Source organism: Diceros bicornis, chromosome 37, assembly GCF_020826845.1.
Source record: "Diceros bicornis minor isolate mBicDic1 chromosome 37, mDicBic1.mat.cur, whole genome shotgun sequence".
NCBI lineage: Eukaryota > Metazoa > Chordata > Mammalia > Perissodactyla > Rhinocerotidae > Diceros > Diceros bicornis.
In genome coordinates, this window is record NC_080776.1 from 30,160,995 (window position 1) to 30,175,823 (window position 14,829).

Here is a 14,829-nt window from a genome sequence, read left to right on the forward strand (position 1 = left end):
CGGCCTGGGTTCGGATCCCGGGCGTGACCGAAGCACCTCTTCCCCAGCCATGCTGAGACTACATCCCACATACAGAAACTAGGAGGATGTGTAACTATGACATACAACTATCTACCTGGGCTTTGGGGAAGGAAAAAAGGAGGAAGATTGGCAATAGATGTTAGCTCAGAGCTGGTCTGCCTCAGGAAAAAGGAAGAGGAGGATCAGCATGGATGTTAGCTCAGGGCTGATCTCCCTCACAAAAAAAATAAATAAATAAAATAATAAAACAAGACACCAGGCCCTAATAGAGCCACTTAGCCTAAGTCTCACGTCAACAAGCCGAGATTTAATTAGACTTTTTGCCCTCCCAGGAACAGAATCATAAACCAGTCAATTGGGAATCGCCTGATGAGCAGCAGGTAGGTCACCTTCCTAATAGAGCCCTGCCATCCCCTAAAGGAAGGTAACCTTGCAGTAACCAACCCTCTTTTTGGTGTAGTGTAATTTCCTTGTTCCTGCTCCCTTCTGCCTATAAAAGTCTTTCATTTTGTACAGCTCCTTGGAGCTCCTTTCTCTCTGCTAGACTGGATGCTGCCTGATTCATGAACTGTTGAATAAAGCCGATAAGATGTTTAAAATTTACTCAGTTTTATTTTGTTTTGTACCAGTTTGGTGGCAGCAGTGGGATCCAAAGGAGACATCTGATGGCTTAGGGGATGAGAAACACAGGCATTGGTACCTGCAAAACCTTTGAGTTCTCCATCTTTGTCACTGATTCTGAGAGCCGTGGGTAAGTTACTCTCAGCAAGTGCTGCAGAGAAACACAGCAGGGGGCTGTGAGGGAGGGTTGGGCGTCACTTGGTAGGAGGGTCTGAAAGGCCTCAATAGGGTGACATTTGCTGGGACCAGAATGACAAGAGGGAGCCAGCCCTTCAGGGGTCTGGGAGCAGTGTGTCAGGGAGATGGCACCACCGGTCCTGAGTCTCACAGGCAGAAGTGAGTTTGGCCAGAGGAGGTCAGAAATATGGCCAGTGCAGCTGGAGGGAGGCTGGGAGGAGAGAACAGGAGCTGGGGTGGAAGGTAGGGCCAGGGCCTGGTAGGCTGTGTCAGTTACCTTTCCCTCTCTGACTTCATTGCCCCTAACCTTGCTTTTCAAAACTACAAATGTTGACTATCTCACAATTTGTGTGTATCAGCAATCAGGCACGTTTTAGCTGGGTGCCTCTGCCTCACTGAGTTGAACAGGTTGGGGCTGTGGCCTCAACTGAGGCTCAACTGGGGGAGGACAAGCCCCCAAGGTCACTCTCAGCCTTCAGGGTTCAGTTTGGACTGAGAGCCTGAGTTCCTTTCTGTCTGTTGGCCTGGGCACTCCCGTGCTTCTCTCCTCTATAGGCCTCCACATTGGGCAGTCCCAAAACACTGGTATTTGATTCCTCAGTTACAGGGATTCGACAGAGTGAGAGAGAGAGATGGAACATGAGAGAGGGAGTAAGAGGAAGTGAGAGACTTGTGTAGTTAAAATTTAGACAAGACATCCCATCACATTGGCTCTTATTATGTTCATAAGCCAGTTACTAACCACTTAGTGGTTCCACAGGGATGGCTATGCCATGAGTGGGGTTTACTGGGTACCATTGTGGAGGCTTCCCACCTCATAGGCCAAGATGAGGCACTTGGGTCTCATTCTCCATAAAACAGGAAACAGTTGAATGGTTTTATGCCACAGAAGGCAGTATCTAAATTTCCGTTAGTTTCAAACCCCTCATGATGCTGACCTGAAAATGAAGCCAAATTGGAAATGACTGTTCCAATATCACATTGCTAGAATCCAGGCCTGTTTTGAGTGGTGTTCTGTGCTACATGTCACCCCTTCTTGTTATTCTTCCATCTCTAAGTTTGTGCCTTAAGTACATGTGACCCCAGCCCACAGGGGTAATAGATATTATCTCATATACACCAGGTGAGGTCCCTAGGAAGTAGATTCTAGCCTGATCCCCATGGTGCAGGTTTGGAGACTAGGGAGGACCTGAGAGGCACAGGGACTTTCCCAGGATGCAGAACTGGTAAGAAAGAGGAGGTCTGCATTCATCTCTGTCTCCTCAAAGCTAGGACCTGAGTTAGGTTTCCAGGGAACTGTGGCTAGGGCTGTGTAGGCCCCTTGTGTACAGTTCAGGAAGTGACATGAGAGAGGAGGGTGAGCAGCCCTGGCTCAATGGGCAGCTCTGGAGAAATCTGATTGAGGTAAGGGTCCCAGGTAAAGGAATCTTGAAAAATGACCCCATCTCCTTGGTCCTAGGCCTCAACAGATCTTAGAACTCTGGTAACCAGGCACCCACAGCCCCCCATCCAGCTCACTTGAATGGAGACAGCCAAGAAGCAAAAATGTTTTGTTGTTGTATCCAAACTTTTGCAGGATCTGGCCTCAAAAAAACCCAGAAAGAGAATCTTTTTGATTGTTGCCGATGTTGGCTCAGCCCTCATCCCTGACGCCTCTGGGTGTCTGACAGGAGGCAGTGAAGGGTAACATGGGGGAGCCCAGGAAAGGCTAGTGCAGGCCAGGACACAACGGTGATCCCATCTGATCAACCCCACACTCCAGGCCCCTCATAGTGTGTGTGTGTGTGTTTGTGTGTCTGTGTGGAGTGGGGAAGGCAGGGTATGTGGGACAGGCCATTCCTAAGCAGGAGCTTGTTGTTAGGTGTCGGAAACCTGGTGGGTCTGTCACATTCATACCCCAGATCATGGCTGACAGCATGAGAAGGTGAGCTCCTCTACTCGTATATTATTGAGCCCTAGAGGTTTCATTTCCTTCCCTCCCTGACCAAAGATCTTTGCCAGGATGCCCTCTGTGCCTGAACTGAGGAGCAGACTTTCTCTTGGGGGTTGGCCTCAGTGGCAGTGTGCAGGCCACCCCTGATTCCCTCTGGCCCAGCTCCCAGGCAGTCTTTGCAGAACTCCACTCAGGAGGTCGTCGAGTAGCTGCCCAATGGTTTCAACTCCACCAACTCACTAGACAAGGAGCAGGTACATGAGGCCACCCACACCATCCAGTGCTGCTCTGAGATGAGAGCAGGAGCAGAGGGCCTCCACACTCAGGACCTTGAGATGATGGGGTTGGACCAGAACTAGGGTGGGACCAGTCAGGGGCTGTCTCTTTTTCAAGCTAAAGGGGACGTACATGCAGGTAACCTTGTCTGGTTCAGAGCTGTGCTCCCTTGACCCTATTTCCCTTGTCTGTTGTGAGTTTAGGAGGCCACTGAGGCAGAGCCAGAGGCTAAAGGGGACTGCAGGCTGGCTATTCCTGGAAGAGAAGTGGGATCTTTCCTGTATTTAGAAGGACACATGGAAAGTCAGCTATGTGAGTGAAGCTTTCTCTTTATCCCGCTCCAGAGTCAGCTCCAGAGTTTCAGCCAGCAGCAGAAGCAGAGCTGTGGGCAGTGGTGGAGGTAGAGCTGGCTCCAGCTCCGTTGACACCACACCCTCTAGCACTGGAGCCAGTGTCCCCTCTACCAGCAGTGTTGTAGGTGGAGCAAGGGCCAACATGGGCTCCAGCAGGAGTGGGAGCTGCTGAGTTGGAGTCACCTGGACCATCATTTCTAGTGGGAAGTCCATCTCCACCTGTGGCTAAGAAGCGTGAGAAGAAGCCCAACCTACGGCCTTCCCTCCTAAGCTGGTGGTGGAGCAGTTGATCGTGATGGATGCAGTGAGCAGCTGGGCTCTGAGAGCGGGGTGGGGTAGGCCTTCCCTCTGCCATCGTTGCCCCAGACCTCATCCAGTCTCCTATGATCTGGGCCCGAATCCTGGCTCCACCCCTTACCAACCATACGACCTGGGCAACTTTCTGAACCCCTAAGCCTTTGCTTTCCACCTGCAGAGCGTAGAGGTGGACACTAACAGGACCTGCTGCACAGAGTGGCTGTGCCGGCTCCTTGAAGAGAAGGAAGGGTGAGCAGGGCCTGGCACATCAGTAGTGGAGGGGAACTCACTGTATGCAGCCAGGTCCCTGGTGGCCCAACCGTCTGCTCAGGAAGCTCAACAGCCTCAGGACTTATTAAACACCTGATGTGTACTCCACTACAAGGGAGACAGACAACGCCCGTGGTTGTAGCTGCCAGGGGAGAATGTGCATCAGAATGGGGAGTGTGACCAGAGGGAGATCAGTGTGTTGGAAGATGCCCCCTTGGGATGAGCCGAGGTGAGCCACCATCTGGAGCTTGGAGTTGGCCAGGACGGGCTGGATGCAAATGTCCCTCTCCCTTCCCTGCCAGTATTGGGTCCTGGGTCATCCTCTGGGTACCCTCAGTGGACAGAGAAGAAAAGCCAGGGACTCTCACAAGGCTCAGGCCACATCATGAGCTTCCTGAGCTCCAGCTCTAAACTGTGACCCCTGTGTGGGACTTTTGGGGATGTGGACACAGAGCTGGGGTGTGGCAATGTTGGGTGACACTCCCCCTGTTCCCCAGGAGCTCTTCCGGAAGGTGGTGCCCTCTCAGTGCCTGGGCTCCACCTGGGGCAAGAGGAACAAGCCCAGCAATGAGCACCTGGCACACACCGTCCGGGCCACCATCGACCACTTCAGAAGGGTGGCCAGCCTCGTCGTCACCACCTGCCTCGGGGACCCGAGCATGATGGCCCAGGACAGGGTGAGGGTGGTGGAGCGCTGGATCCAGGTGGCCCAGGTGTGCTTTTGGAGGCCCAGTGGAGCCCCTCTCTGGAGCCTTGGGAACTGCCTCTACCTTTATCAGATCCCAGGATTGCAGTGTGTGGTCTAAGCCCCTGCAAGTCCCTAGGCCCTTCTTGCCAGGGGAATGCTGACCTTGACTCCAGGTCCCACTGCAGAGATGCTCACTTCCTACCTGGCTCCCTCCCTGGGTTGAGCTAAAATCCTCCTCCTTGTGAGTGTTACTCTTTGGGTCCTAAATGTGCCCTTCTGGGGCTCCCTGAGCATCTGTCTCATCCAGGAGAGGAGATTTAAATAGAAGGGGACTGAAGCTAGAGCAAGCAGGGCTCCAGCACCCCACCTCACAGCTCATTCTCTTCCCTTCCCCAGGAGTGCAAGATCCTGAAGAACTTCTCCTCGCCCTGCACTGTCATCTCTGTTCTGCAGAAAACATCCATATGTCACCTGAAGAACACATGGGGGAAGTTTCCTGGTGGGTAGGCCTCTCTCCATAGGAGGACCAGGGTGGATGGGGGATCTCGGGTATGTCTGCCATTGGCCCCTCAGTCAGCTGGGAACTCCTGGGTGGCAGCAAATGCTTGGAACAGGGCCTGGGCCTCAGCGGTGGGTCTCTAAGTCTCCTGGTGTCCTTAGTGCACCAATTCTGCTTCAGGATTCGGTTTCTCTAAATGCCAGGTACTGGGTTGAGCCACATTGGAGATTTTCAAGTGTTTATAGCAACAGAACTCTATGCCCCGTTGAAACTGAAAGTGGTCAAAAGAGAGCTGCTCTGTATAGCGGGGGAATGGAGACCCCAGTGACCAACAGGAGAGCCCCCTCCCAGTCTCACAAGACCTTAGCCCTCAGAGGAGCCCAGTGAGAGCACTCCTCCAGGCAGTTTGAATCTCTCAGGTTGTCAAAGAAAAAGATTTGCACTCAGACCCCTCACATTATCCCTAAATTTATCCTTCCCTCTTTCCCCTCTCCTCAGGGAGTGCTCTGAAAAACTTAAGGAGCACTATAGCCAAGACGAGTCCTTGAGCAGAGAACTGATGACCAAGGTAGAGTGGAGGCTGGGGGTCTGGAAAGAGAGGAAGGGCCACGGGGGGAGGGGGACTGGGCAAGCTGTGGTTTTGATTGTTTCTCACTTGAACTTTCTCTGAAACATTCCCATCTATCTTCTCCAGGTTAACAAGCTTAGGGATCTGTTTGGCCCATGGGCAGGTGGGGTGCCGTTTGTGGGCAGGAGGCCCTGGTCATGGGACACAGTGGTGTTGGCTGTGCTGTTCCAGGGCGAGTTGCCGAGCTGGCGCCATCAGCAGATTTCTGGCTTCCATGCACTTCCGTCCTGCTGAATGTAGCTTCTCCCAGACTGTTGGGTGGTTGGGTGGGTTTATCCCTCAGCCTAAACCTGTCCTCAGGAAGCCAGGCCCCTGCTGCTCCTTCTATCTTCACCATGTCTCCAAGGGGAGGGCACACTGCCTACCCCAGGGACGGGCACAGCAGGGAATTCCCCTGGCCCAGGTGGACAAACAAGATGCTCATCCTTGGATCTGAACAGCTGGACCAGAGACAGATGTGTGTGCGCTCTGGGACCCCCCTGGACGCCTAGAACAGTCACTCGAGTCAACAACGGAGTCTCACCTGAATGCCTGGTTGGCAATGACATATACCCCAAGTGGCTTATGAGTAGCGCCTAGGCAACTGATAGATCCTTAGTGGATCCTGCTGAAAGGAAGTTAGGAGCTTCATGTAAACAGGGAAGCAAAATGTCCTCTCACCCCTTCCCTGTTGATCAGAGGTGGCACCTTGGGGGTCCAGTTTCTGAGTGGATAAAGAAAGAGTTCAGTGCAGGGGAATATCCTGAGTGGTTCCTTGGGGAGGAGAAGGGTTTGGCATTGCCTCTGTCCCAGCCTGGGGGCCAGACACTCCACGAGACTGGGGCAGGCAGGAGCCATTCAACCAGACTCCCAAGACACCACATCCTCTCCATCCATGCCTCGGCCCACGACCAAGCTTCGAGAGCTCAGGGGTCAGGACTGTTGTCAGTGGTGGAGCTGGGGGTTAGGTGAGGATGTTGGAACAGGGTCTCTGGCTGGGAGGGCCAAGTGGCCTCTCCTCTGTGGCCCCTGAGCAACTCACTGCCCCTGTTTGGGCCTCTGTCTCCCCATCAGGAAAATGGAAGGATGGTGATCGTGTGGTGCAGGCCTCACATGGGGGTGATGAGGTAAGAGGGAGGAAAGGAATGTGGGAGCTTTCTGCCTCCTCCCTGGAGGGGTGAGGGCAAGAACAGTGATGACAGTCATGCGACAGTGAGTCCTCAGGAGAACCTGTGAAGTAGCTGGAGTTCTCACACTTTCCAGATGAGGAAACAGGCTCAGGGAGTCCAGGACGCAAGCCCAAGCTTACACTCAGAGAGTTGAAACTGGGCTTGTTCTGGAATCACAAGACCTTGGAGGGTGGAGTGGCATTGGTACCAGTTGACTCGAGTCAGATATCCAGTGTCGGAGGCGAGTGGTGCTGGAGAGAAATGCGGTGAGGGGACTATGGCCTCACTGACACTGTCCTCGACCCTGACAGGAGGGGCCTTCCACGTTTGCCCCCCGGAAATCAACCCCCAGAGGGTGCAGGAGAAGGAGCAGCAGCAGCAGCAGGTGAGTGTGCCTGTGGGGAGGGGTCTGCGTTCCCAGCTGGAGGCCTCAAATCAAGAGAGGAGGGCCCTTTCTCTTGGTGCCACAGTGTCCGAATCCCCCAGTAGAAGTGACCGGGATGGCCTGGAAGAGCTGGTGCAGGATGGGTTTGTTGTGGGGAGGGACAGGGACCGCATACCCTGTGATTTGCTAGAAGCCTGCCCTGGGAGAGGAGGAGGAGGAGTGTGGTGTTCTTGGGGTGTGAAGCAAGGAGGAATTGAGGGGAGGCTAGTAAGGGTCCTAGGCTGTTCCCCTTGGGAACCCTGGGGTGGGCCAGGAGGCTGTGGCTGTGGACTTTTCAGGGGAGGGTCTGCAGGGGGTCGACTTGAGAGCAAGGGCTCATCCCACCCGCACCCCAATGTCACAAGGTGTCGTCCCCTATCTTGGCACTTTCCTTGGTGACCTGCTTATGCTGTGTCTGGCGATGGGTGATTATCTCGAGGTGGGTGAACCTGAGGCCAGGCAGGAAGGACCACGATCCTGAACCTTGGGATGCGGGAGCCCCCGAAATGTGCTCCGAGCTCTCAGCACTTGACACATCTCTCCTGGGAGCCTCGTAGCCGCCCCTGGGAGCTGGGGCATCAGGCCCATCTTAGAGATGGGTGAACAGAGGCTCCACCTGAGACACCCATTCCGGTTCCCCAGGCTGGGGAAACTCAGAGCTGCCTGATGGCACAGCCGCGTGAGGTTTTGTCTGAGCTGGACTCAGCCTCTAACTCCCATGCTCCCCATGGAGGGAGAGAGGGGTCGGTCCCCCCCCAAGTCAGGCAGCACATAACTTGCTGAGCAGTCCCCTCTGCCTGAGGCCTCAGCCTCCAAGTCTGTCATCAGAGAGGGTTGTGCTGCCAGGTCCCTCAGCCTCCCCCCATGTCCTCCTTCTCTGGAGCCCAGAGCCCGGCCTAGGTCCAAGTCCTGTTTTCTCTGCATGCTCCGCCCCCTCCGGGGACCTGGCAGTCGTGCACCATGAGAAGGGGTGGACATAAGGGGCTAGTCAGTCTATGACATTCTGTCTGATGGACTCTGGCTCTCCACCTTCCAGGGGAATGAGATCAACCTTAAGAAAGGGATGAGGTGAGCAGCTGTGGCATTCCCTGCAGGGGAGGGGAAGGAGGTGGAAATCAGAGACCCTCTGGGCAGAACAGTCCCTGGTTCCACCCCCTGTATCTTACATTGAGTGGAAGACTTCGATAACAGAGAAGTGGGAGACCCATCCAATTGGCAGGTTGGTTGAGGGGAGGATGGCATCAAGGATGACTTCCTGGAGGAGGGGCTGATTATTCCCATTCTGAGAACAGGTAGAGCCTGGATAGAACTGGTGGGAAGGAGCGTTGCCAGGACTGGTCCCCTGCCCCACCCCTCACCCCCCACAAGGCCCCTGCAGCATCCCCCACCCAGGCCCTGTGTGCATCCTCTCCTTCCCTCTGGTCCCAGGAATACTGAGTCATGAGGGAGATGCTGCTGCTCCCAGTGGTTGCAAAGAATTACAACCAGAGCTGGAGGAGTGATTTGGGGCCTGATTCCAGGACATGGAGCTGCTCAACGAGAATGATAGTTGAGGCTGTGCAGGAGTTGAGTGAGGGCAGGGGTGGACTCTCCATGTTGGCCAGTCCAGAGAGCCTGTCTCCATGGCCCCCTGCTCAGCCCCAGGCCTCATTGCTTGGCGAACTCTGGGACACCCAGACTCCAGCTGCTGGGCAGGCAGTGGGGAGACACCTGAGGTGTGGCTCCTGGTAGGCTCAGAGGTGTCTCTCTGCTCTGTAGCTACAGCCTGTCCTGCCTGCTGGATCCCCAGATCTAGTTGGCCAGCAGAATATTCAAGGCCAAGAAGAGCCGGCCATCATCAAGTTCAGGGGTGAGTGAGTGTCTGGGCTGGGGTGACTGACTCCTAGGAGTTCAGTAAAGCTTTGAGCTAAGCGTGGCCTTGGGGAGTCCGATAGCTGGCACTGGGATCCCAGCTCCACTACTGAGCAGTCCTGTGACTGGGGTGACTCTCTTCAGCTTCCTGAGACTCCGTTTCCTCCTCTGTGAAATAGGTGATAGTAAACGATTGCTCCCGTGGCAGGGACAAGTGGGGTACTGGTGGCTAACAGCACTGAGCACAGGGTCTGCAGCACCCAGTGCAGTGGGGCCAGGGTGGGTGGCCATGATTCTGAGGGAGGCCCCCCAAGATAACCCGACACTTCTACTCAGCCCCCAGGCCCCAATACCGAGCCCCATACCAGTGGCCGATCACAGCCTCATCCTCAGCAGCCGGGACACAGCTGGGAAGCTTGCGATGCACCGGGCCAGCTCCTCCCACCAGACAGGAAGGGGAGCATTGTAAGCTGATTCCTGGAGTCCCCTGAAGCCCAAGAGAGAGGGAAAGACCCCATCTCAGCTCCCTGACATCCCCCAGCATCTATGAACCCATTGGGGAGGGACAGTAGTTATTTGTTGTAAATAATAAATGCCATGTTTGAATATTATATTAAAGTCCTGTTCCCTTTACAGCCTGGAACTTGTGGTGTGGTTCTGTCGCTTTCTGTAGGCATGTGAGGGAGACACAGAATCTCACATTTCTCCTTGAATCAAGAACTCTTCCGGGTCATCAGCTTATTGTATGTGGGAGAAGGGAGAAGGGCCAGCCCCTTCTCTGGCTAGTGGGGACAATCCCAAGTCCCCCTAACACCGAGGACCAGTTCATTTCAGTATCATTCAGCTCCTCCAGGAGCAGACACAGCCCACCACCCCTTCTCCTGAGATTTAAAGGTTGAAGGTACTTTCACAGGCAGAGAAAAAAACCACTGAAATGTGGGTGACTTTAAAACAGCGCTATGCAGGACCATGTCATGCCACAGGCAGGGGCTGCCTTCCTAATTCTGGAGGAAGAGGGAATGTTTTCTGCTTCTCTTCTTGAGGTTTCTTTTGACCAAATTTTAGGAACTTGTTGTTTTCTAGTTCAATCTCTGGGAATATATCAGCTCTAAGTGGAGAAAACAATGGAAAAAGATCAAAATGTGCACGTTGAGAGGACAAGACCCGAGGAAGTTCATTTGCAGATGGACTAAAGGCAGGCAGGACTTTCCCTCCTGAGGGCCCGCTAGGGGCTCCATGTTCACCTCTGACCTAGATTTGAATCCTGCTGGAATCCTTGTCCAGGACCCTGAATTCCTTTTCCTGCTTGATTTGTATCCAGGAGGAAAGATTTGTGATGCAGCTTTTAAGGCTACAGCTGGGCCTTGTTACATAAACATTACTGCTCCCTGTGAACTAGGATTTTCAGCACCCCTGCCTTCCTTATGCAATTCCCTTTAGGACAGAATTTCCCTAGAAAGCCCCAAACCTCCTCCCTGACTTGGCCTGATGGATCCCGAGTGAGCTCTACTTTGCCAGGATAAGGGACCATAATCCTGGCCAGTCAGTGACCCCACATTGTCCCTTGCTGTCCAAGGTGACTTCTGAGCCCGTGTTCCTCTGAGGTCCATGGTCTTGGACAATCCTCAAGTTTACACACTCAGTGTTGGTGTTCCAAACTCGTTCAAATGGGGCAACTGGGCCCAAGCCCTTAAAGTGTGTCAACCCTGGGTGTCTGTGATTTTTTCCCCAGTCTTGTGTTGTGGTTACATTACAACCAGCTGCTGGGGTGTGAACCCTGTTTGGAGCTTTGAAAGATCAGGTATGACGGAGGTGTGGGGGGCTCCAGCAGGGAAAGCCACGGAACTGATGATCCATGGACGTGCATGAACACAGCCTTACCAATTAAAATACTGAAATGCTCCCCATCTGGTGGTGAATAGACACTGCTCTGAGCTCACACCGAGAACCCACCACATGACTAGAAGCTTTCAAAGGGTTACTAAGTGGCATTTTGAAGCTCTTCCCTTGGGAACACCCTGTAAGACGAGGGCCAGATGAATCGCTTGGCACTTGTGAGCTATCCCCTCCTTTCTGATGGCTGCAAGTGTCACCCAGACAACAGGCTGAACTCTGTCAGGGAAGCCTTCTCAGGACAGCCAGAAGCTGAGGATGAATTCTGGTTCCCGGCATCCCAGGCCCTTCCTGACACAGCATAACCACCCAGGAAAGTGGTTTGGTAATGAAAAAACTGGGAAGGCCATACTTTCCCTCCAAAGAGAAAGAGAAGTGCCAACAGTGAAAGATTGATCCCCCAAATAGACAATTGAATCCCAACAAGCAGTGGGTTCTTGTCAGATTACTGATGCTGAAAAGGCCTCTTTTGATAATAGCACGATCCCCCAACTGCCGTGTCCATCTACATGAATCAAATTTCCAACACATATGGATCTAAAAAACTGAGGGAAATCTGGTATTTCCTTAGATGCAACTCTGAAGTAGCATGCAACAAAGAACATAAAAATGGAGACTTAGAAGTAAATATCTAATTTGAGAACATAGACATCGAAGTGCTTTTGAAATAATATTTTGGAATCTATTGCAATATTACACAAAAACAATAATCCACTTTAAGTAGGTTTTACTGTGACTGTGGGGAAAAACTGAATCATCCCGTGACGTTGATAACTCTCTGCTGACTTGAAAGTAAAAATAAATAATGTGCATAGTAAAGGAAAATGAGAGAACAGCATGAAAAAAGAAGATTTTTCTCTCCTCACCTGAAACTCAACCTCTCACCTCAGAAAGAAACCACTGTCTATATTTTCTATTTCACGCAGCAGAGTTTAATAAAAGAAACGTATTGGTATGTTTTAAAGTTTCAAGAGCTCAAAGCAAGGAAACATTAGGGACGCTGCCAAGAGACCTCACTGAGGTGCCTGCTCCATTTCATCTGCTGTCAGGACGTCCTTCTTGGCCCCTCACTTTCTCTGCCTCGCTAGCAAGTCTGTCCGCCATCAGTGCTACCACCAGTCTCTCTCCTGTGCTCTTCACTGCCCTTTCCTCCTTCCTGATACCTTCCTCAGTCGCCAGAAATTGTTGGCAGTGGAACTGTGGAATGCCCAGATCAGCTCCTGGAATCATCTCTGCCAAATCTGAAGACCGGCAGGAGTGGGCATGGAACCTGGAGTGCAGACTACCTGCGAGCACACCTGGCAGGGATTCACCTGTGTGACTAGGTGCAAGTTTTTGCAACGCTTTGGCAAGATTGAAAGGACTTACCAGTTGTCCTGCATTGCTGCAGGCCTGGAGTCCTTGCGGTCTCTCGGGCCAGCAGACCTGGTGGGGCTGGTCCAAAGTGTCCTCCCAGAGACCCGTCACTGCCAGAATGGGATGGGATTCTAGTATCCGGCCTCTTGAATATGTCACTGGACATCCTCAAAGGGTTGAAGATGCTTAAACCAGGCTTTGGTTTGGACTGGTTCCCACAGTTACACTGCTTCCTCTGTGAAGACGTAACTATCATCCTTCTTTTCCTCTTACCTTACAAAAATAAATCATGAAATTGGGTCAAATGATAAAGGAACCCTGACTTTTTAGGACAATTATCCTGGTTGTTTTGTACTTCCACCCTCCCTCGGTCCTCCAGGGATAGATCTGACTTGTGTCCTGGGATGTCATCAGGCTAATTTGCATCAAGAACAGAAAGCTCCAGGTCAAAATTCAAGGCTACTCCAGATCATTTCTCCTCCCCCATCCTGTTAACAACCCTCCCTGTTTGAGTGTGTTTCTATTATATTCTTGTCCTTGTCACTCTAAACCGCACAAGTCCTGGCACTCCCTCTCAGGACAGTCTGTCCCCAAACCTTTACTAAATCCCAAATCCTACCATTTCTGTGTTTTCTGACTACTCATTTGCTTAATCCATTGACCACTTGGTGTTCATAGAAGTTAAATCAATAGTGACGTTATCAACCACCCCCTGTTAACGACTTACTCCCATATCCCAGATGTTCACATAATCCAAACGGTTATGGTCAAAAGTAAATAATTCAGAAAACGTATTCAGTCACCACAAATTCCTGATCTCTAATACTTTTATTCAAACACTCATACAGTAGATACCTGTCCCTCAAGATCAGAAGTAATGCCAGATCACCGATCCCCACCTTAAGTTCCTCCTACACCTATCAATCCTGGATTCCATGGACTATGATCTCAATACTTTCCTTGGAATAATAAAAAATTCCTTACCACTCATTTATGTTGTAAACCTCCAAACCAAGACGTTCCCAATTATCTGCCATGCCGTAGCTACTGCTGGTCCTATAACAAACTGAAGAAAAAACATGAAACATTATCTTTTGGTACCATTGTAAAAACAAAACCATCTGCATCAACTGGGAAGCACCCATAATGCCTGAAAATTTTGTTCTCTTTTTTTGTGTTGGGTCAATAACAAAAAGAAAAATCAATTAAAAAATGGGCAATGGACCAGAATAGACTTTTTCCAGTGAAGACATACAAGGGACCAATAGGTGTATGAAAAGGTGTTCGGCATCACTAATCAGGGAATGCAAATCAAAACCACAATGAGCTATCACTTCACACCTGTTAAGATGGTGATTATCAAAAAAACTAAAGATGGCAAATGTTGGTGAGGATGTGGAGAAAAGGAACCCTTGTGGGAATGTAAATTAGTACAGCCATTATGGAAAACAGTGAGCTTCCTCCAAAAATGAAAACTAACATATGATGCAGCAATCCCACTTCTAGTATATACCCACAGGAATTGAAATCAGGGTCTCAACGAGATACCTGCACTCTAATGTTCATTGCAGCTAATTCACAATAGCCAAGACACGGAAGTAACCTAAATGTCACTGATGGATGAATGGATAAAGAAATGCAATATTAGTCAACCTTGAAAAAAGAAGGAATTTCTGCCATTTTTGACAACATGGATGGACCTGGAAGACATTATGCTAAGTGAAATAAGGCAGACAGAGAAAGGCGCATACTCACTTATATGTGGAATCTAAAATAGTCAAACTCATACAAGCAGAGGTTAGAATGGTGGTTACCAGGGGCTGGGGGGATGGATAAATAAGGAGCTGATGGTCAAAGGATACAAAATTTCTGTTATCAAGATAAATAAGTTCTGGAGATGTAGGACAAGCATAGTGCCTACAGCTGACAAGACTGTATTGCATACGTCACATTTGCTAATACAGTAGATATTAAGAGTTCTTACCACAGAATAATAGTACAAAAGGAGTTGAGAGAAAACTTTGGGAGGTGATGGATATGTTTGTGGCCTTGATGGTGATGACAGTCTCAAGGGTGTATACTTAGGTCCAAATCCATCAAGCTGTATATGGAAAAATAAGACATAATCGTTGATTCCTCTGCACCTTGAAATACACCGTGTCCTCATCACAAGAGAAAAAAATTTGTAACTATGTATGGGGATGGATGTTAACTGGACTTATTGTGGTGATCATTTCAACATATATACAAACAATGAATCATTATGTTGTACCCCTGAAACTAATATAATGTTGTATGTCAACATTACCTCAATAAAGACAATATAACAGAGAAAACCATTTGAATATTGTAAATGAGTTCAGTGAATCCCTGAAACTGCCCCATTCCCATATG

At 50.9% G+C, this 14,829-nt stretch overlaps 1 protein-coding gene across 2 annotated transcripts in view; it reads left to right on the top strand.

Annotated features, from left to right (window-relative positions):
- Window positions 1-8,781, top strand: part of LOC131399214 (ral-GDS-related protein-like) — a 113,676-nt gene extending 104,895 nt beyond the window's left edge. Inside the window, exon 4 of one of the 2 annotated variants that reach the window (XM_058533401.1) lies at window positions 8,764-8,781. The gene's annotated coding sequence lies outside the window, so the exon portion shown is untranslated. Of the gene's footprint in view, window positions 1-5,829; window positions 5,863-8,763 lie in introns of those variants that run through there. The other variant, XM_058533399.1, reaches the window with a different exon arrangement.
- The last annotated feature ends 6,048 nt before the right edge of the window (window positions 8,782-14,829 follow it).